This window comes from Neophocaena asiaeorientalis, unplaced genomic scaffold (assembly GCF_003031525.2).
Source record: "Neophocaena asiaeorientalis asiaeorientalis breed wild unplaced genomic scaffold, Neophocaena_asiaeorientalis_V1.1 scaffold122, whole genome shotgun sequence".
NCBI lineage: Eukaryota > Metazoa > Chordata > Mammalia > Artiodactyla > Phocoenidae > Neophocaena > Neophocaena asiaeorientalis.
Window position 1 is genome coordinate 2,153,055 of NW_020172725.1, and position 20,364 is coordinate 2,173,418.

General features: G+C 39.0%; 2 pseudogenes; one reads left to right on the forward strand and one right to left on the reverse strand.

Moving 5' to 3' along the window:
- The first annotated feature begins 422 nt into the window (after positions 1–422).
- Positions 423–7,979, forward strand: LOC112396510 (uncharacterized; annotated as a pseudogene).
- A 10,901-nt stretch (positions 7,980–18,880) lies between these two features.
- LOC112396513 (gem-associated protein 2 pseudogene) lies at positions 18,881–19,799 on the reverse strand (annotated as a pseudogene).
- Positions 19,800–20,364: the final 565 nt, after the last annotated feature.

Consider the following 20,364-nt stretch of genomic DNA (forward strand, 5'->3'; position numbering starts at 1 on the left):
GTTAAAAACATGTATGTACGTGTGCAATTAGATTTACTTTTTTAGATAAAATACAAGAATTTGAGTCTTAAATGATTACTGGATAACCCCGTTTTTCAATCACTGTCATGTTACTTATTTGTATTGCATGTCAAATTATTTTTAGTATTTATTGTAGGAAATTTAAAACTTATAAGAAGTAAACAGAATAGTATAATAGTATAGTGAAATCTCTTGGACCCATTAGCTACAATTATCAACACCCGCCATTCTTATTTTCTCTATGCTGTCATTCATTATCCACCACTTTTTCAGTAGTAGTAGTAGTATTTTAATTTCTTTTTCGTTGAGGTAAATTCATATACTAAAATATATAAATATTAGATATACAATTCTGAAAAATGGATAAAACTGAGTAATCCACAACCCACAGCCCTATCATAATGTGGGGTATTCCTGTCTCCCTAGAAATTTTTGTTGTGTCCCAGTCCAGTCACATTCCCTTCATCCCAACCCAGGCAAATAGTATTCTGATTTTCTTCTCACTTTACGTAAGTTTTGCCGGTTCTAAAACTTAACATAAATGCAATCATTCAGCTTGTACTGTTTGTATATGTCCTTCTTTCTCTCCGCACATTATTTGGGAGAGTCATCCATGTTACTGAGTGAATCAACAAGTCATTCATTATTGTTGAGTAGTGCTCTGTTTTATGGCTCTACAATAGTTTATTTTTCTGCAGATGTACGTTTGGACTTACAGTTTTTGGCTAATGTGATTAAAGCAGCCGTGAACATTTTCATCTAAGTCTTTATGTGGACATATGTGTTCATTTTTCTTAGGTAAATACCTAGGAGTGGAATGCTGGGTCAAAGAGCAGGCAGTTTAAAAGAAACGGCCAAACCTTTTTTCAAAATGGTTATACCATTTTACATTTCTGCCAGCAATGTATGAGAGTTCCAGTTGCTCCAGGTCCTTGCAATCTGTGTTGTTAGTCTTTTATATTTTAGCCATTTTGCTGGGTATGTAGTGATATCGTTTTAATGTACATTGCCCTGATCATTTTCCATGCCGAATACTTTTTCATATCTTTATTAACCATTTGGTAACTTAATTTGTGATGTGTCTGTTCACATCTTTTGCCCATATTTTTATTGGGTTAATTTTGCTTTATTATTGAGTCGTGGAATTCTGAATATATGCTGGATACAAGTCCTTTGTCAGATATGTTTTGTGAATATACGTTTTTGAATACTTTTCTCCTATATGTGGCTTGTCTATTCATGTTCTTTATGTTTCTAACAGTAATGATAATATTCTTGTATGTAGTCTTCTAAAAGCTATGTAGATTCAGTTTATTTATTTATTTATTTATTTTTGGCTGTGTTGGGTCTTCATTTCTGTGCGAGGGCTTTCTCTAGTTGCAGCGGTCAGGAGTCACTCTTCATCGTGGCGTGCGGGCCTCTCACTATCGCGGCCGATGCAGGGGACACGGGTTCGAGCCCTGGTCTGGGAAGATCCCACATGCCGCGGAGCAACTAGGCCCGTGCACCACAACTACTGAGCCTGCGCGTCTGGAGCCTGTGCTCCGCGACAAGAGAAGCCATGGCAAGGAAAAGCTCATGCACCGCAAAGAAGAGTAGCCCCCTCTTGCCGCAACTAGAGAAAACCTGCACACAGCAACAAAGACCCAACGGAGCCAAAATAAATAAATTAATAAATAAATAAAAATAAAGGTTTTGTGTGACTTCTAAAAATATATTCCTATGCACTTTATAAATAGTTTTATTATAATTGTAAAAGGAATTTAATTGTTTTTTTTCTTTTCCAGTTGTTTGCTTCTAGTATATAGAAATATAATTGTTTGTATATTGTCTTGGTAACCTCAGGTCTTGTGAACCTCAGTTATTAGTTTGAGAACCTTTTTTTATTGCTATTAATTCCTTAGATTTTTTGTTGTTGTTGTTTTTACAAAAAGCTATCAGATTGTCTCTGAATAGGATGGTTTAACTTTTTTCCATTCCAATCCATATGCATTTTTTTCCCCTTTTTTCTTCACTTATTGTGATGGCCAGGTCCTCCAAAAAATGTTGAATAGAAATGCTAAGAGCCATCATGCATAAATTCCAATCTTAGGGAGAATATTAAGTATGATTTAAGTTGCAGATTTTTCATAGATGTCATTTCTCAGAATGAAGAAATTGTGGTTTATTCCAAGCATCCTAGCAGATTTTCATTTTCTGTGTCATGAATGGGTTTTATATTTGGTCACATGTTTTGGCTTTATGTATCAAAATAATGATATTCAACACATCACAGGATTTTCTTCTTTTATTTGGCACTATAGTGGATTTCATTGATTGCTTTTAAGTGTTAAAACAATCTTGAATTACTTGGATAAATACCACTTGGCCATGATACATTATCATTTTTCAGAAAATATTGCATTTTCTTTACTAATATTTTGTTAAAGATTTTTGCACTATGTTTATAAGGGCTGATGCTCTATAGTTGTTTTGTAATGTCTTTGTAAGGTTTTCCTATCAGGATTGTAATAGCTTCATGAAATTAGTTTGGAAATATTTTCTCCTCCTCTATTATCTGGAATAATTTAAGATTAGTATTATTTTTCACTGAATGTTTCACAGAATTCATTAGTGAAATATTGATACAGAGAGTGGTTTTATCAGAATAAAATTTTAAGGATGAATTTTCTAAATTTGTTCTGGAGTTCCTGGAATTGGCTCTCTACTCTGATTAGATTTAAAGACATTAATAACTCTATTTCCACTATTGAAGTGAGTGTTGATAGTTCATGGTGTGATCTGGTTGTATAGGTATCACTGTTGAATACTCCTAAAAAGGATGAGACCAGGGATTCAAATTCCCAGCTCAAGTGTTCACAGATGACCTGAAAGCTTCTACCTGTTCCCTAAAGGAGACCCTTATCTCCTATAGCTGAGGGCTAAAATTTCTGAAAAATCAAACCCAAAAATCTCATCCTGCAACTGACTGAATTACAATACAAGGGTGTCTGCAATTAAAGTGAGGACTTTGATTGGGATGGAATGGTATTGTGAAAGTTGGAATAGGCTATATTGGGAGACCCTGATGAAGTGGAAACATTGAGCCCTAAATTCTGATGAATCTTCTCTGCCAGTGGAAGCAGTCTTTCCAGCCATGGTGGAAGTGGCCTCTCTACCCAACCTGAAAGGATTAACTCCAGATTGCCTGAGGAGACCATAATGGCCTCCCCTGAGGCAGTCGCCATGCAAAACAATGCTGATTCTCCTCAGGATACACCCCTGCCACCTTTCTTTTCTTCTAGACCTAACTAGACTTAAGTCCCAGCAGGCCCCTAAAGGTGAGGTACAAATTGTGACCTATGAAGAGGTACAACACACTCCAAAAGAACTGCTTGAGTTTTCTAACTTAAACAGACACTAGCTCTGAACTGATATTAATTCCAGGAGACCCAAAATATCACTGTGGTCCACTAGTCAGAGTAAGGATTATGGAGGTCAGGTCTACTGCACAGTGGGCAGGCGTAGCGTGACCCTGAACCCACCCTGCAGTTATTTTCCCAGTTCCAAAATGCATAGTTTGAATAGACATACTCATCAGATGGCAGCACCCCCACATTGGTTCTCTCATCTGTGGAGTGAGCACTACCCTGGTGGGAAAAGCCAAGTGGAAACCACTGAAACTGCCTCTACCTAGGAAAATGGTAAGCCAAAAGCAGTACTCTGTTGCTGGAAGGACTGCAGAGATAAGCACCACCATTAATACACGGGTAGCGATTCCTACCACACCCTCATTCAACTTGCCTATTCAGCTGACGCAGAAGACAGACACATTTTGCTGCATAACTGTAGATTATCATAAACTTAATCAGATCATGACTGCAACTGCAGCTGCAGCACCAGATGTCTTTTTTTTTTTTTTTTACAACACAGGGAATATAGCCAATGTTCTATAATAACTTTAAATAGAGTATAATCTATAAAAATATTGAATGATACACAAAGAAAAGAATATATCTACCGCTTGATAAAGCAAATGCCATTTCCCCCTTAAGTTTTTATTTATTTATTTTTTACACCTTTATTGGAGTATAATTGCTCTACAATGGTATGTTAGTTTCTGCTTTATAACAAAGCGAATCAGTAATACATATACATATGTTCCCATATCTCTTCCCTCTTGCATCTCCCCCCCTCCCACCCTCCCTATCCCACCCCTCCAAGCGGTCACAAAGCACCGAGCTATCTCCCTGTGCTATGCGGCTGCTTCACACTAGCTATCTATTTTACGTTTGGTAGTGTATATATGTCCATGCCACTCACTCACTTTGTCACAGCTTACCCTTCCCCCTCCCCATATCCTCAAGTCCATTCTCTAGTAGATCTGTGTCTTTCTTCCTGTCTTACCCCTACGTTCTTCATGACATGTTTTTTTCTTAAACTCCATATATATGTGTTAGCATACGGTATTTATCTTTCTCTTTCTGACTTACTTCACTCTGTATGACAGACTCCAAGTCCATCCACCTCATTACAAATAGCTCAATTTCAGTTCTGTTTATGGCAGAGAAAGAGGATAAAATAAAATAAAGTTATTAAAATAAAAAAATAATTATTAAGAAAATAATTTTTTTAAAAAACAAAAAACGGACGGATAGAACCCTAGGACAAATGGTGAAAGCAAAACTATACAGACAAAATCTGACATGGAAGCATACACATACACACTCACAAAAAGAGGCAAAGGGGAAAAAATAATAAATCTTGCTCTCAAAGTCCACCTCCTCAATTTGGGATGATTCGTTGTCTATTTAGGTATTCCACAGATGCAGGGTACATCAGGTTGATTGTGGAGATTTAATCTGCTGCTTCTGAGGCTGCTGGGAGAGATTTCCCTTTATCTTCTTTATTCGCACAGTTCCGGGGGTTCAGCTTTGGATTTGGCCCCGCCTCTGCTTTTAGGTCGCCGGAGGGCGTCTGTTCTTCGCTCAGACAGGACGGGGTTAAAGGAGCCGCTGACTGGGGGGCTCTGGCACACTCAGGCCGGGGGGAGGGAGGGATATGGAGTGCCGGGCGAGCCTGCGGCGGCAGAGGCCGGCATGACGTTGCACCAGCCTGAAGTGCGCCGTGCGTTCTCCCGGGAAGTTGTCCCTGGATCCCGGGACCCTGGCAGTGGCGGGCCGCACAGGCTTCCTGGAAGGGAGGTGTGGAGAGTGACCTGTGCTCGCACACAGGCTTCTTGGTGGCGGCAGCAGCAGTCTTAGCGTCTCATGCCTGTCTCTGGGGTACGCACTGTTAGCTGCGGCTCACACCCGTCTCTGGAGCTCCTTTAAGCAGCGCTCTAAAAGCCCCTCTTCTCGCACACCAGAAAACAAAGAGGGAAGAAAAAGTCTCTTGCCTCTTCGACAGGTCCAGACTTTTTCCCGGACTCCCTCCCAGCTATCCGTGGTGCACTAACCCCTTCAGGCCATGTTCACAGCGCCAGTCCTTTCCCTGCACTCCTACCGGAGCCAGAGCCTCAGCTCCCAGCCCCGCCCGCCCCGGTGGGTGAGCAGACAAGCCTCTTGGGTGGTGAGTGCTGGTTGGCACCGATCCTTTGTGTGGAAATCTCTCCGCTTTGCCCTCTGCACCCCTGTTGCTGCGCTCTCCTCCACCACCCACAGTCTCCGCCCGCAAAGGGGCTTCTAGTGTGTGGAAACCTTTCCTTCTTCACGGCTCCCTCCCACTGGTGCAGGTCCCGTCCCTGTTCCTTTGTCTCTGTTTATTCTTTTTTCTTTTGCCCTACCCATGTACGTGTGGAGTTTCTTGCCTTTTGGGAGGTCTGAGGTCTTCTGCCAGCATGCAGTAGGTATTCTGTAGGAGCTTTTCCACAGATATATTTCTGATGTATCTGTGGGGAGGAAGGTGATCTCCACATCTTACTCTTCTGCCCTCTTCCTAGATCCCCAGATGTTTTTTTTATTTCTTGAACAATTTAACGCATCCCCTAGTACCTGATGTGTAGCTAATGATCTGGCAAATGGTTTTCCCGCATACCTGTTAATTAGACCAGAAGCGGTTTGCTTTCAGCTGGCAAGGCCAGCAATATACATGCACTGTCCTACCTATCAACTCTCCAGCTCTGTGTCGTCATTTAGTTCGCAAGGATCTTGATTGCCTTTCCCTTCCATGCTGCAGTGGATTACATAATGTTTATTTGACTTAGCAAGACGTAGCAATGACTCTAGACTTATTGGTAAGATATCTGCATGTTAGATGGTAGGACATAAACCCAACAATGTTTCAGGGGCCTTAGTGAAATTTCTTAGTGTGGGGCACGTTGAGATAGCCCTTTGAAGGTGAAGGAGAAGCTGTTGTTCTGGTCCCTCCTACAACTTAAAAAATAAAAATAAAAAAAAAACAGTGCCTAGTGGGCCCCTTTGGATTTTGAAAGCAATATATTTCTCATTGTAGTGTTACTCCAGCACATTTACTGAGTGACCTGGAAACCTTCAGGTTTTAAGTGGGACCCAGATCAAGAGAAGGCTCTGCATCAGGTCCAGACCGCTGTGCAAGCTGCTCTGCCACTTGGGCCATGTAATTCAGCAGATCCAATGGGACTTGAAGTGTCATTGGCAGATGATGTTTGGAGCCTTTGGCAGTCCCCTCTAGGTGAATCACAATGCAGGCTCGTGGGGTTTTAGAGCAAAACCCTGCAATCCTCTGGCATCAACTACTCCCCTTTTGATAAACAGCTGTTGGCCTGCTACTAGGCCTTAGTAGAGCTTGAACTCTTACCCATAGGCCCCTAACTTATCATGCAACCTGAACTGCTCACCATGAACTGGGTATTATTTGACCCACCAAGCCATAAAATTGGTCATGCTTAGGGCACTTCATCATCAAATGGAAGTGGTATATACATCATCAGGACCAAGCAAGCTCTGAAAGCACAAGTAAGTGACATGAAGAAGTGGCCAAAATGCCCATGCCACTCCTGCTACACTATTTTCTCTCTCTCAGCCTGCAACTATGGCTTATGGGGGGTTCCCTGTGATCAATTAGCAGATGAAGAGAAGACTTGGGCCTGGTTTTCAGATGATTCTGCACCATATGCAGGCACCGCTCCAAAGTGGACAGCTGCAGCATTACAGCCCCATTCTGAGATATCTCTGAAGGACAATGGTGAAGGCAAATCCAGTGGCCAGAACTCTGAGCAGTGCACCTGGTTGGTAACTTTTATTAGAAGAAGAAATGGCTAGATGAACAATTTTACACTGATTTATGGGCCATGGCCAATTGTTTGGTTGGATGGTCAGGAACATGGAAGGAACATGACTGGAAAACTGGTGACAAGGAAATTTGGGAACGAGATATGAGATAGACCTCTCTGAATGAGTATAAATCCTGAAGATATTTGTGTCCCAAGTGAATAATTATCAAAGGGTGACTTCATAAAAGGAGAATTTTAATAAGCAAATGGATAGGATAGCTCATTCTGTAGATACCAGTCAGCCTCGTTCCGCAGTCCCACTGTCATTGCCCAATGGGCTCATGAACACAACGGCCATGGTGGCAGGGAGGGGGATTATGCATGGGTTCAGCAACATAGATTTCTGTTTACCAAGGGTGATCTGGCTATGGCCACTGGTGAGTACCCAATCCATCAACAGCAGAGACCAACACTGAGCCTCCAGTGTGGCACCATTCCCCGGGGTGATCATCCAGCTCCCTGGTGGCAGGTTGATTACGTCAGACGGCATCCGTCACGAAAGGGGCAGCAGTTTGTTCTTACTGAAGTAAGCACTCACTCTGGATATGGATTTTCCTTTCCTGCATGCAGTGCTTCTGCCAAAGCTAGCATCCGTAGTAATAGCATGATAGTGGATAACTTCCAAGGGGAAGTTGGACTACTGATCCATGTGGAGGAAAGGAAGAGTATATCTGGAATACAGGAGATCCTTAGGATGTCTCTTAGTATTACCGAACCCTGGAATTAAGGTCAGTGGAAACTATAACAACTCAATCCAGGTAGGATTACTAATGGCCACAGCTCTTGAGGAATGAGGGTTTGAGTACTCCACCAAGTAAAGAACTACAATCAGCTGAGGTACTTGCTGAAGGCATAGGGAATACAGAATGGGTAATGGAGTAAATACCAAGTACAACCACATGACCAGTTATAGAAGCCTGTAATTGTTATGAGTATTTTTTCCTTATTTTGTTATGGATGTGTTTGTGTTTGTGTGTGTGTGTGTGTGTGTGTGTGTGTGTGTAGCATCTTTGTTTTCTTTGCTCTCTTATCCCCTTATCAAGTAATATAAGATGCATTGACTTCATATCATAGTATTTAAGTATCATTATCTTTACATCTTAGTATTTAAGTTACAGGATATCAAGGAGGAGGGTAAACATCACTCAGAGACTTTTATCTCCTCTTCTGGGGAAATGGCTAATGCGTTTTAAGTTGTATGCAAGGCATTTTTATCACATTAAGCAGAATTATAACCTTGTTATTATCTTTATTAGGAGATTAAGTATGGTTTAAGTGGATGCATAAGGATGCCAAGTTGACAAAGGGTGGACTTGTGATGGTCAGTTTTATGTGCCAATTTGACTGAGCCATGGGGTGCCTAGATATTTGGCTAAACATTATTCTGGATGTTTCTGTGAGAGTTTTTGGATGAGATTAATATTGAGATCTTTAGACTGAGTAAAGCAGATTGCGCTCCCTAATGTGAGTGGGCTTCCAGTCAATTGAAGGCTTGAATAGAACAAAAAGGCTAACCATCCCCCGAGTAAGAGAGAATTCCTCCTGGCTGACTGCCATCACACTGGGACAGTAGCTTTTTTCCTGCCTTTGGACTTTAACTGAAATCCCAGCTATTCCTGAGTCTTGAGGCTGCTTCCCTTCAGAAAGGAACCACAACATCAGCTCTCTTGGTTCTCAGGACTTTGGCTTGGACTGGAACTAAACCATTAGCTCTATTGTTTTCAGCTTGACAGCTCACCCTGCAGATCTTGGGATTTGCCAGCTTCCATAATAGCATGAGCCAATTCCTTATTATAAATATATGTACATCCTTTTGGTTCCATTTTTCTGGAGAACCCTGAATAATACAGCCACAATGTGTTATCACTTTTAGACGTTATTGTATTTGATTTGTTAATGTTTTGTTAAGGATTTTTGCACTATGTTTATGAGGGCTGTTGCTCTATAATTTTCTTGTAATGTTTTTGTAAGGTTTACCTGTCGGGATTGTGTTGGCCTCATCAAATGAGTTCGAAAATATTTTCTCCTCTTCCATTATCTGAAATGATTTGTTTCAGATTGTTATTATTTTTCACCAAATATTTGATAGAATTCACTAGTGAAATTATTTAAGCCTGGAGTTTTCTTTGGAGGATTTTTTTTTTTTTTTTGCGGTACGTGGGCCTCTCACTGTTGTGGCCTCTCCCGTTGCGGAGCACAGGTTCCAGACGCGCAGGCTCAGCGGCCATGGCTCACGGGCCCAGCCGCTCCGCGGCATGTGGGATATTCCTGGACCGGAGCACGAACTCGTGTCCCCTGCATCGGCAGGCGGACTCTCAACCACTGCGCCACCAGGGAAGACCTGGAGGATTTTTTTTTAATAGCAAAATTATTTTCTCTCACAGGTATAAGTATACTCAGATTTATATTCTTGTTTCCTTTTTCTAGAGAGTTGTGCTTTGCAAAGAATTTCTCCATCATATAAGTTGTCAAATCTATTGGCATAAAATTTTTCATAATATTCCCTCATTACCTTTGTAATACCTTAATATATGCCCTGATAATTCCTCTTTTATTCTTGCTCAGATAATTCAGGTTTTATTCTTGGTTTATGCGATCAGTTTTGCCAGGTGTTTATCAATTTCAATTAATAAATTCAAAGAATCAGTTTTGTGTTTTGTTAATTTTCTGTTTCTATATTATCTATCTTTATTGATATCTGTTCTCTTCTTTATTTTTTCCTGCTACTTATTTTAAATTCAATTTACTTGCTTTCTTAAAGTGGAAACTGATAGTTTATCTTAAACCTTTAAATATTTCCAATGTAAGTATTTGAAGCAAAATAGCAACAACAAAAAAATCAGTTTAAATATTTTTCTTAGCTGAATCAAACATATTTTGTTATATTTAGTTTATTGCAATTTGGCTCAGAATATTTTATATTTTCCCCTACAATTCCTTCTTTACCTCATGGGTTAAAGTGTACTGTTTAACTTTCAAATATTTAGTGATTCATAATTCAACTCTATTATACTAAAAGAATAATTGTTCTATGATTTCAGTCTTTGAAATTTAATTATACGTGTTTTATAGCCAACATATGCCTTTCTTGACGAACAGTCCATGTGCATTTGAAAAGAGTACATATTCTAAAGTTGTAGGATGTAGTTTCTTACTATTGTCACTTAGGTCAAGATGGTTGATAATGCCACTTAGATTTTCCGTATCTTTTATATGTCCTTAATAATTTTTGACTTAACTGCTATATCAGTTATTGAGAGAAAACTAAAATATCCAATAATGATTTTACTTTAATTGATTTCTTTCCTTTGCTGTTTCTCAGTTCTCTCAGGTCCCTTCTTCTACTTTGAAGTTGTTGTCATCAGGTGCAGAGTAATTCATAAATGCCATATTTTCCTGATGTATTGACCCTTTTATGAACTGCTCAACCACTGCACCACCAGGGAAGCCCTTTAATTCTAAAATATGTTTATTTCACTTTCATTTGTAAAGTGTACTTTTCTTATATATAATTCTGATTTAGCAGGGTTTTTTTTTACTTTTCCTTTAGTACTTTGAAGATATCATCAGTCTGTCTTCCCTACTTTTTGAAAAGTTACCTTCATTTCTTTTGCTTTACCTTATAGGTATTGTGTCTTTTTGTCTCTGGCTACTTTCAAGATTTTCTCTTTAGCTTTGGATTACAACAGTTTGACAAAGATGTACCTATGTGGGATTTTCTTTGTATTTATACTGCTTTCTGTCCATGAGCTTCTTCGACCTATAAACTGATGTTTTTCAGCAAATTTGAGAAGTTTTCAGCCATTATTTTTTCAATTTGTTTTGTTTTTGTTGTTCTATCCTATTCTCTCTTATCTTGCCTCCTGGGACTCAAATTACATGTATGTTAGACTTATTGCTATCATCTCACAGACAGCTGTGGCTTTGTTCAAGTTTCTTCTATCTCACTTCTCTTTGTTCCTTAGATTTAATAACTTCTATTAATCTTTCTTCAATTCCACTGACTCTTGTACTATCTCAAACCTGTTTTGAAGCTCCTCCAATGACAATTTTATTTCCATTATTGTACTTTTTGGGTCTATAATTCCCATTTTGTTCTTTTTTTTTTTTACTAGTTTCTATTTCTGTGCTGAGATTCTCCCTCTGTTCCTCCATTGTGCACATATTTATCTTTCAGAAGTTAAACATATTTATATGTTATTTTAAAGTCTTTATCTGCTCATTGCAACATCTGCCTCACCTTAGGGTTTTGTTTTCCATTGATTTTTCATGAGCTAGGGTCACATTTCCTTTTATTTTTACGTATCTACTGATTTTTATTTGGATACTGGACATTATGAGTGATACATTGTAAAGATCCTAAATTCCGTTATGTTTATCTGTGGAGTGTTTTTTAAACAGATTTATTAAGGTATAATTGATATACAGAGAACTGTACATATTTATTGTGTGTAACTCCACATATGCAAACACCTGTGATACTGTCACCGCAGTCAGTTAATAGACATATCCAGCAGCGTGATTTTTTTTTTTTAATTCTAGCAGGCACTTAATTTGATAGTCAGACTCTCTTCTCTACATTGGCAGTTGCTGAACTCTCAACTGAGTAATTTCAGGTTCCACCATTTTTTTTGTTTCATTTTGTTTTTGTTTTTCCGGACCTCTCTGTTTCCCCTCCAGTTAGTGGTCAGCCAAATTACAGATTTAATTTGGGGCTTATCCTCTCTGTAGTTCCTTCCCTTTCAAGATTTCCTCCCAAATGTCCCAACTCTGACAATACCAAACTGTAGTATCTCATACCTCAAGTGTGTAAAGTTGTGTCTTTCTGCTGTACTTGACATTTTTTAGTCAACCACAAAATGGCAAGTTTCACCTCTTCAGGTCATCTTTCAAAAGTATTCTCTGCTCCAGTTTCTCCCATTTTTAGTCACTCTTCAATGCCTTCAAAGAGTTGGTTATTTGTTTTTTAAATTTTAAGTTTGATAACTGTTACCAATGGGAGGGTTGGTCTAACTAATCTATCGCACAGAAACCAACCCCCAAAGCTTTTACTGTCACTCTAAAGGCTAACAATTCAAGAATCACAAGGGTCAACAGCATTTAACAAAAAGCGTATACCACATTTTTTTTTTTTTAACATCTTTATTGGGGTATAATTGCTTTACAATGGTGTGTTAGTTTCTGATTTATAACAAAGTGAATCAGCTATACATATACATGTGCTCCCATGTGTCTTCATTAACAAAACATGAACAGAGGAGGAGTCTGAGGGACTTGGTTGTCTCTTTTTCATTAGTTTTCTTCAATCACAAACAGAAGAAATTTTACTGATTATTTTGTGTGTTTTTCCCTAGACATTTTGCTAAATAATTACGACAAATTTGATGAGGACAAATTTTTGTTGAAAGAAAAGTTTATGGGCAATGTATGAAATCCTGCCAAACACCAGTTATTCCCTACCCTCTATTTTCCAGGTGCAGGGAGTTAAAAGTTATATAAAATTCAAGTCTGCTATTGTAATCGACAGGCATGACCTATTTCACCATGTTAAGTCCCCCAGTGTGTGGAAAAAGAATTGGGGCCAGCTGTCCCCTCTTTGTACCGAGGACCTAAAAGGAAGAAATAAACTGCTGCATTAGAGATTAAGATCAACTATATAAGAAAATATTTCTCAATGTTGAAAGTGATTAAACTCTTCAATGGGTAACCAATAACAGTGTCTGAGGGGATGTTTATGTGAGTGTATATGTGTGTGTGTGTGTGTGTGTGTGTGTGAACATGTGATTGTCGGTATCTCTTCTGTATCTAAAAATGATAGTATATGCTTTATCTTGTATGAGTTTGTAATCAAAGCTCTGTCATAAAAGGGTTGTTTTAAATATCTAAAAGATACCATTTAAAAATTGGCCTTATTTTCCAGGATGTGTAAGACCACCCAGTATAATAATGTGGCAAGGTCAGACATCTCAGTCAATTGGGACTTTGGATTCCTTCAGAAAAAGGATAAATTCAGCTAAGTGCCAATATTATTTCAGATCCTTCTCGTACTACCTCAAGCACTGTACTTACTAGTCACATAATTAGTATTTAATACATACTCAAATTCCAGAATATTTAAGCCAGTGCAGTGAAAAAGTAAACAGTGGTATCAGGAGAGCTTGTTTCAAGACCCAGCTCTGCCAAAGAAAGGCAGGGCTATTGAAAGTTTATTCTTTGTGTTGTTACTGATCTGAGAGTCTCACTGTGAATGGGTTTAAGGGTGTCCATGGCCATGGGTACCACAGTGTCCAGTAGTTCCTAGGATTGAAGAACACTGAATGCTGCTCAGGCAGCTCTGTGAAAGTCACCCTTCTTCTGCTAGATACTCCCCATAGGCTTTCAGTCTTGTTACTAAATAACTAGGGCTAAATTACTTATGGAAATAGAGCTTGGGTCTGTGGCTTTGACTGCTTTCCAGACATATGGAAAGAGCTCTTATTCTAAGAGCTTATTAAGACCTGTTTTTCCTCAATGCAAATTTGTTTGAGCCAATTAAAGGGGAAACAGCTAAATTAAAGATAGCTAACACCTGTATTTGTGCTCTGTGGCGCTGTATTAGTCTGCTCAGGCTGCCATAGCATAATACCACAGATGGGGTGGTTTAAACAACTGAAACTTATTTTCTCACAGTAGTAGAGGCTAGAAATCTAAGATCAAAGTGCCAGCAGAGTTGGTTTCTTCCGAGGTCACTCTTTCTGGTTTGAAGATGGCCACTCACTTGCTGCCTCTTCACATGGTTGTCCCTCTGTGCAGGTGCGTGTACCTCTGGGATCTGTCTCCATGTTCAAATATCGTCTTCTTATAAGGATGTCAGTCAGATTAGATTATGAGCCACCCTCAGGTACTTTAGCTTAATCACGTCTTTGAAGGTCCTATTTCCAAATAGACACATGGGTTAGGGTCCATCCCAATGACCTCATTTAACCTTAATTACCTCTTTTAAGTCTGTATCTTCAAATAGAGTCACATCTGAAGTACTGAGGGCTAGGACTTCAACATATGAATGGGGTTGAAGGGGGGAGGACACGCAGTAGGGCTCATAATAGATGCCAAATCTATCAGCAGCCATTTTGGCACATTCACAAACAACAAAAGACCCATCAAAGAAAGACACTTACACAATTGAAACTATTGAGAAACTACACAATACAATATACTTTTTGCTTATCTGTCCTCTGGTATATCTTTTGAATCTTCTTTGCTCTTTCTTGCCACAGGGGAAATTTCCAAGCCAAGTTTGCAATATTGAAATGAATAAAGTTATATATTACCCAAATAATGGAATGTCAATAGCTTTTAAAAATCAAATTTTAAAAAATGATATCGAAAAATGCAAACAAAACAATATTAAGTAAAATAAATACCAGACAAAACTATCTACATATTATAGTCCTACTAACAACCTTCTAAGGTTCATATGAGGATTAAATTAGTTATATGTAAAACACTTAGAAGATTTTCTAGCATTAGGTAAGTATTCAATATATAACTTTTATTATAGCTTTTTATTATTACTTGTATTATCATGTAGAAGAAGAATTTAAGATTTTTACTGTTCATCTGTTTGTCTTCCTCTGTACTACAGTGCACGGCCTTTAGCTGTCATTCATACTCCACATTTCCTTGTATAGGCTCCGCTTTCATAAGCAACATCTCTATTGAGGCAAGAGTGTCACAGGTGAGTATGATGTTTTAAGTCTAGCCTACTTAACAGACTTGAGAATTTCCTTAGAGGTTGCTTTGTGATTGAAATTGAGAGGAATACTTTTCTTTAGCAGACACTATTAACCAGTCTGTCAAAAACACACTAGATACAAAGGACTTGAATTACAGGGTTGTTTGGGGAAGGCTCCTGCAGCCTGTAGTATCATTAGTCAGGAAGAAGTGGTTCTTATATTAGTCAGGCCCCCTAAGGATGTTGACAAGGATAATAATTCTTTCCCAATGCTCTGATATTGTTTCATATTAAAACAAGAGAGGAAAAAGGCTTTGGGAAAGAATACACATTTTTAATAGAAGCTATAATTCTGTGTGAAGGATTATCTGAATAGTTTGCTCAAGAAATGAAATTACAGAACTTACTCCACTGATATAGCTATCGAGGAAACGAAGCCAAAGTCCTATCATTCTTTGTAGTAGAGGTTTGTAAGGACAGTTAGCCTTGTGAAACTTCTGTCCATAAGTCCACAGGCTTTTGCTTTGCTCTGAAAAGAACAAACTGGTATTATTAACCTGTGCTTAATCTGACTACATAGCTTTATTAAAAGTAAACAGCATTATAGCCTCTGAATCCTTCAGGTATTAACATATATAGCTTTTAAAAATGACAAGTCACAAACATAAAAAGATATATAGCCTCGTGGATAACTTTCGCCACGTTGGGTATGGATGGTTAATAATAAATCTTAGTTTAGCTAATACAGTTTACTTGCCATCATCTTGACTCTATGAGATACATAAAATTCTGCCTCAATTTATTTAAACATATCAGAAATGTATAACTTTCCTGGGTAATTTTTGGTCCCTGCATTCTCCAGAAAATTACCAGAGGCTTGAGCCGGGTTGAGGTTTGTTGTAGGTGGAGCCCTCCAGGGGGCAGAACTATGTCTCCTTGTTTAACTCTAATTTTTTTGAGTACCTAGCTGTCACTGGATCTCATAGGGAAAAATATAAAATCCCCAATCAATTTAGAAATAGATTTAGACCCAGAAGATAGCCAATTAATGCATCTCAACTTTTCAGAAAGCCTGAGTACAAGCAAGTAGCCCCCAAGGCCCCAGGTAATGACTGCTATTTCCATCTTCATCCAGGAGAAAAAAAGCTGGAAACAGCCTTGATTCCAAGAGTGTTTCAGACCACTGATTTTTGTCACCGAGGTAAGAGTCATTTGCAACTAATGTATAGAATCATAGCCTCTTAGAGCTACAAGGATCTATAGGGAAAATCCAATCTAGTGCTCTCATTTTACAGATGAACAGACTGAGGCCTAAAGAGGGTTAGGGACTTGTCTGAGGTCACATACTTGTTAATAGCACAGCTGGGATATTGATAAAATGTACCATTTCTAAAAGGCTTAATGGTGCTTGAAAAGCAATTGATTATCCTAAGTAACATAAATGCTTCCCCTTCGATGTTACTTGCACTATTGTTTGTAGAAAGTACAAAATTGTATTTCAGCCCAGCTCCCTCTTGAGATAAATGAAAATTAATACTAAAGCCAAAAGATTTTTGTTTAGAATTTGATGCTGCTTCAAGTAAAGCAGGACTTAAAACAACTCTACTGATGAGTGTCTCACGCTCACTTCTAGGAGCAAGGATAGGAATGGGGAGAAAGATGCCCGCCAAGTTCATGGATAAAAGGGATTTCTGGGCCTTGAATGTTTTTCTCTCAGAAGCAGAGAGTCCCTTTCTCATTTTGAATAGCATGACTGCGACCGGGCTTGTTGGACTCAGGGGTACCTTCTCCCTAATCTTCTGACTATGGCAGATCTGGGAGACTGTGGGTGGCACTCAGTGTCCAATCACTTCTTGTTTGTACCCCTGTTTAGGTTGCAGAATAAGATAGCATCTGGATAGGAAAAAAATGGTAACTTGGTTGTTACCATTTAATAAATAACTATGGTATCTGGAGTCATAGCAATGAAATATCTGGGCATAATTAAATATATATATATATGTAGATTGTATAAACCAGCATCTTTTACACAGCCTGGTTATAAATTGGTTGAGCCAGTTTGATTACTGGAGTCATGTTAGTAATGAGACTAGCAATATATTCTACAGATTTAGAGGCTGTTGGTGAAGTGGGTATCTTGTAGAAAAGCAATGTATTGTAGAGTAATAGAGGTTTTGGCTTCTCTGTCCCATCTTTAATTGAATTAGAAATTTCGTTTGAGAAAGGAAGGTTAGAGTCTCAGTCTCACATTTGGTCTCAAGTAAGCATGGAAGCTGGAATGTTAAGTAGAATTTCACCATCATTGTTGCCATCGTCCACTGTCCCCTGAGCACACACTGCCATAGGCCAAAGGGAGGGCAGCTTATCCATGGTGAGAGGTCAGCAGTTTGCAGAGGAGGTGAGAAATTATTACAGCTGCTACACTGCATTGCTTTCTCAGCTGTAAATGAGGCTTCTCATTAATGAATCATGCACACAGGCTGCCAGGGTCTCAGCATTAATTGGCACTAATGGGAACATCTTATGGTTGAAGGGGAGAGCTATGGGAACCACTTTAAGTCTGATTGTATTTGGAAGAGAGCTTGGACAATTTACATTTTCCATGAAATTCTAGGGCAGCCTTACACAACATATTTTCATTCCAAACCACAAGTAGATCTGCAGAGAAGTGTATCGAATTCTTTATGAGAGACAAAGAATATCAACAAGTGCTTCAATGAGATTTTCCATTCTCTGTCAAGCATGGCACCTACAGAGAGTGTCTGAATCTGCTTTTTACTGCACCATGCATTCTAAGGCCTAATGCAGTGTATGTAATTTGCTTTATTCCTTTGAGATCATTCAGCAGGGATTCAGTGCAAGTTAGCCCTGAGGAAATTTTGACCAATAAATTTTGTTTAAAAAATGTGTCCTCCCATGATAATGTACTGTTATTCAACAAAATAGGCTGATCCAGAAGTTTAATCTGAGCTGCCTAGAATGTTTTACCCCTTAAGTGGAACTGCTTTGTATTATTTATTTTTTAGCCCCCCAGAAAGAGCCCCTTGTAATTAGTTGTGTGATGTTTGGCATTAAGGAATGGATATTCACAATGTTGGTATAGGTCAGACCTTTTCAGATCATGCAGCAAATGGGTAAATCCTGCTTCCCAGAACACCTCAAGGCCATACTACCCCCTAGAATGAATTGGAAAAAAGGCATGCCTGCCTTAAGGTAGATGCACCCGCACAAAGGCACACTGCAGCCCCCACTTGCTCCTTCAGTTGGGTGCTCCAGTGCAGTGCACAACCTGTACAAGGTACAGCTACATAATAGCTTTGATATCCTTCTGAACGTTAGCACCTCTCTAACCCAGCAGCGAGTCTGTGGGAGGGACCCAGAACAAGCAAGCTGATCTTATAAAGAAAAATATAGGGCCCAGAGAAGAAGATGTGGAACAGGTCTATGGGGAAGCCACAATAACGACATAATTTTTAGTGGAGGAGAATGTAATAGAAAGCTTGAGCTCCACATCCCTGAAAGCTATTTTTTTCACATTTTCAATTCAATTTTTATATGTGTATATGTAAATAAACAATATAACAGCACCGAGGACCTCTGTAAAATTTCATCATACAGTTTCTGTGCAGGATGCTTCATCAATAAATGGCACTTAATTTGTTTTAAAAACATTTGATTTCAGAAAACTCTTTAAACTGTCCATCAGAAACTGGGTGGGATTTTCCAAAGACACTCAGATATTCAAATCAATACAATCTGTCTTCTGAATATCAGCTTGAGTTACACAGGCTAAGCTGAGGACCCTTCGCATAGTGTTGAAGATACGATGCAACTTGCACTTGAATTGTCATTGCACTGCCTCAGACTTAGGCTGCCATCATCACAAGTATCTTCTATCCCTGAGATCAGCTACATCAAGATGGCTTATCACCTAAATCACATTGGTGAAAATACCTGCTAACCAAGCAGATTAATCAATTCAAATTCATCTTTGCTGTCCACTAAGAGCCTCACTTCAGAGCACCTTCTTGCAAGCTGCCAAATTAGTGAATGATCCTCAGGTAATAAAGGTTTTCCAAGACAAGCCAATAATGCATAAAGTCATCATCCCAATTCTGTAATAATTCTCTTTCTCTAAGCCAGTTACTCATAAATTCCAAGACACTAGTTACTGTTGATTGATTTATTCTGCTAACAATAAGAAGCAAGGGAGGAAAACCAATCTGGGTATAATCCATCCCAGGACTTCAATTTGTAGCTGATCCAACAGCCCCTTCTGCATATAACATTTCACCCAGACAAAAGTTTTTACAGCTTTCTTCATCTTCAGATTTTGGAAGAATGAAGGATATTTATCCCGGGAAAGGAGAAATAATTACGTATTTTACATAGTTGAAAGGCATGATCCTGTTACTACCCAACTGCTGAGATTTCCAGTGACTTCAGTGTCTGTTCACGCTCAGTTGAACAGTTGAAAACGGTGCTACTTGTTGCTCTTGCCTCTGAAGTTTGGAGGAATATCCTTTAGGAACAGGTTTTTATTCTGAAAGAGAAACATTCACACTTTGCTTCCTTTTCAAATTCTTTGGGTCGATGTGAGCTACCACATCTGGACATTGAGCTACTTCAATCTAGACTGGCCTCAGGGATTCCTGAGGCATCCTTGGGGATAGAGAGGGAGCTAAATTTTCTGTCAAGTTGCAGGGCTCCACTGGCAACATCTGAGGCATCAGGTCTTCCACTGCAGACTCCACTGGCACCTATGCCATGGTTTTCAACTCAGCCAGTTCCACCCAGCACATGTACCAAGTCTAGGTTGGTCACTGCACAGGCACACAAATAAGCACTTTCGGCAGAGAGATGAGCAAGAGATAGGCCTTAGGGGGCTAAATAATGTATGAGTAAGCCTGTTGATTGTATCAAAGTTAAGGTTCCAATGGTATAATGAAGATTTTGAATTTAGTTCTTTGCAGAAGTAGTGATCAACATCCCCCAAAGGTATTTTTATTTTTAACCAATACAGCCTTAGAGTAATTTGTTCTACAGTTCATCCATTGTCAGAAGTAAATATTTTCTTTAGGATCAAGTAATTTATTGCTGGAAAATAATGTAGGAATCTTTTAATCCTACCCTTTCATTTCACAGATAAGAAATCATGTGTACAGCTCAGTGATACATAGCTAGTTGATAATGATGGAGAGTGGCCTAGAATCTAGGTCTCAGGACGAGAAGTCTATTTCACATTCCATCTGTGCCATGCTAAATGCCCCAAATACACGCCCATGTCCCAGGTTCAAGAGGTGCTCTTAAGTCTGATATTCTGCTGTTGGGTGACTGCATCTGATATAGCCTACCCATACCCTTCCCACGTTAATACTTTTGACTTCTCTCCTCTCTG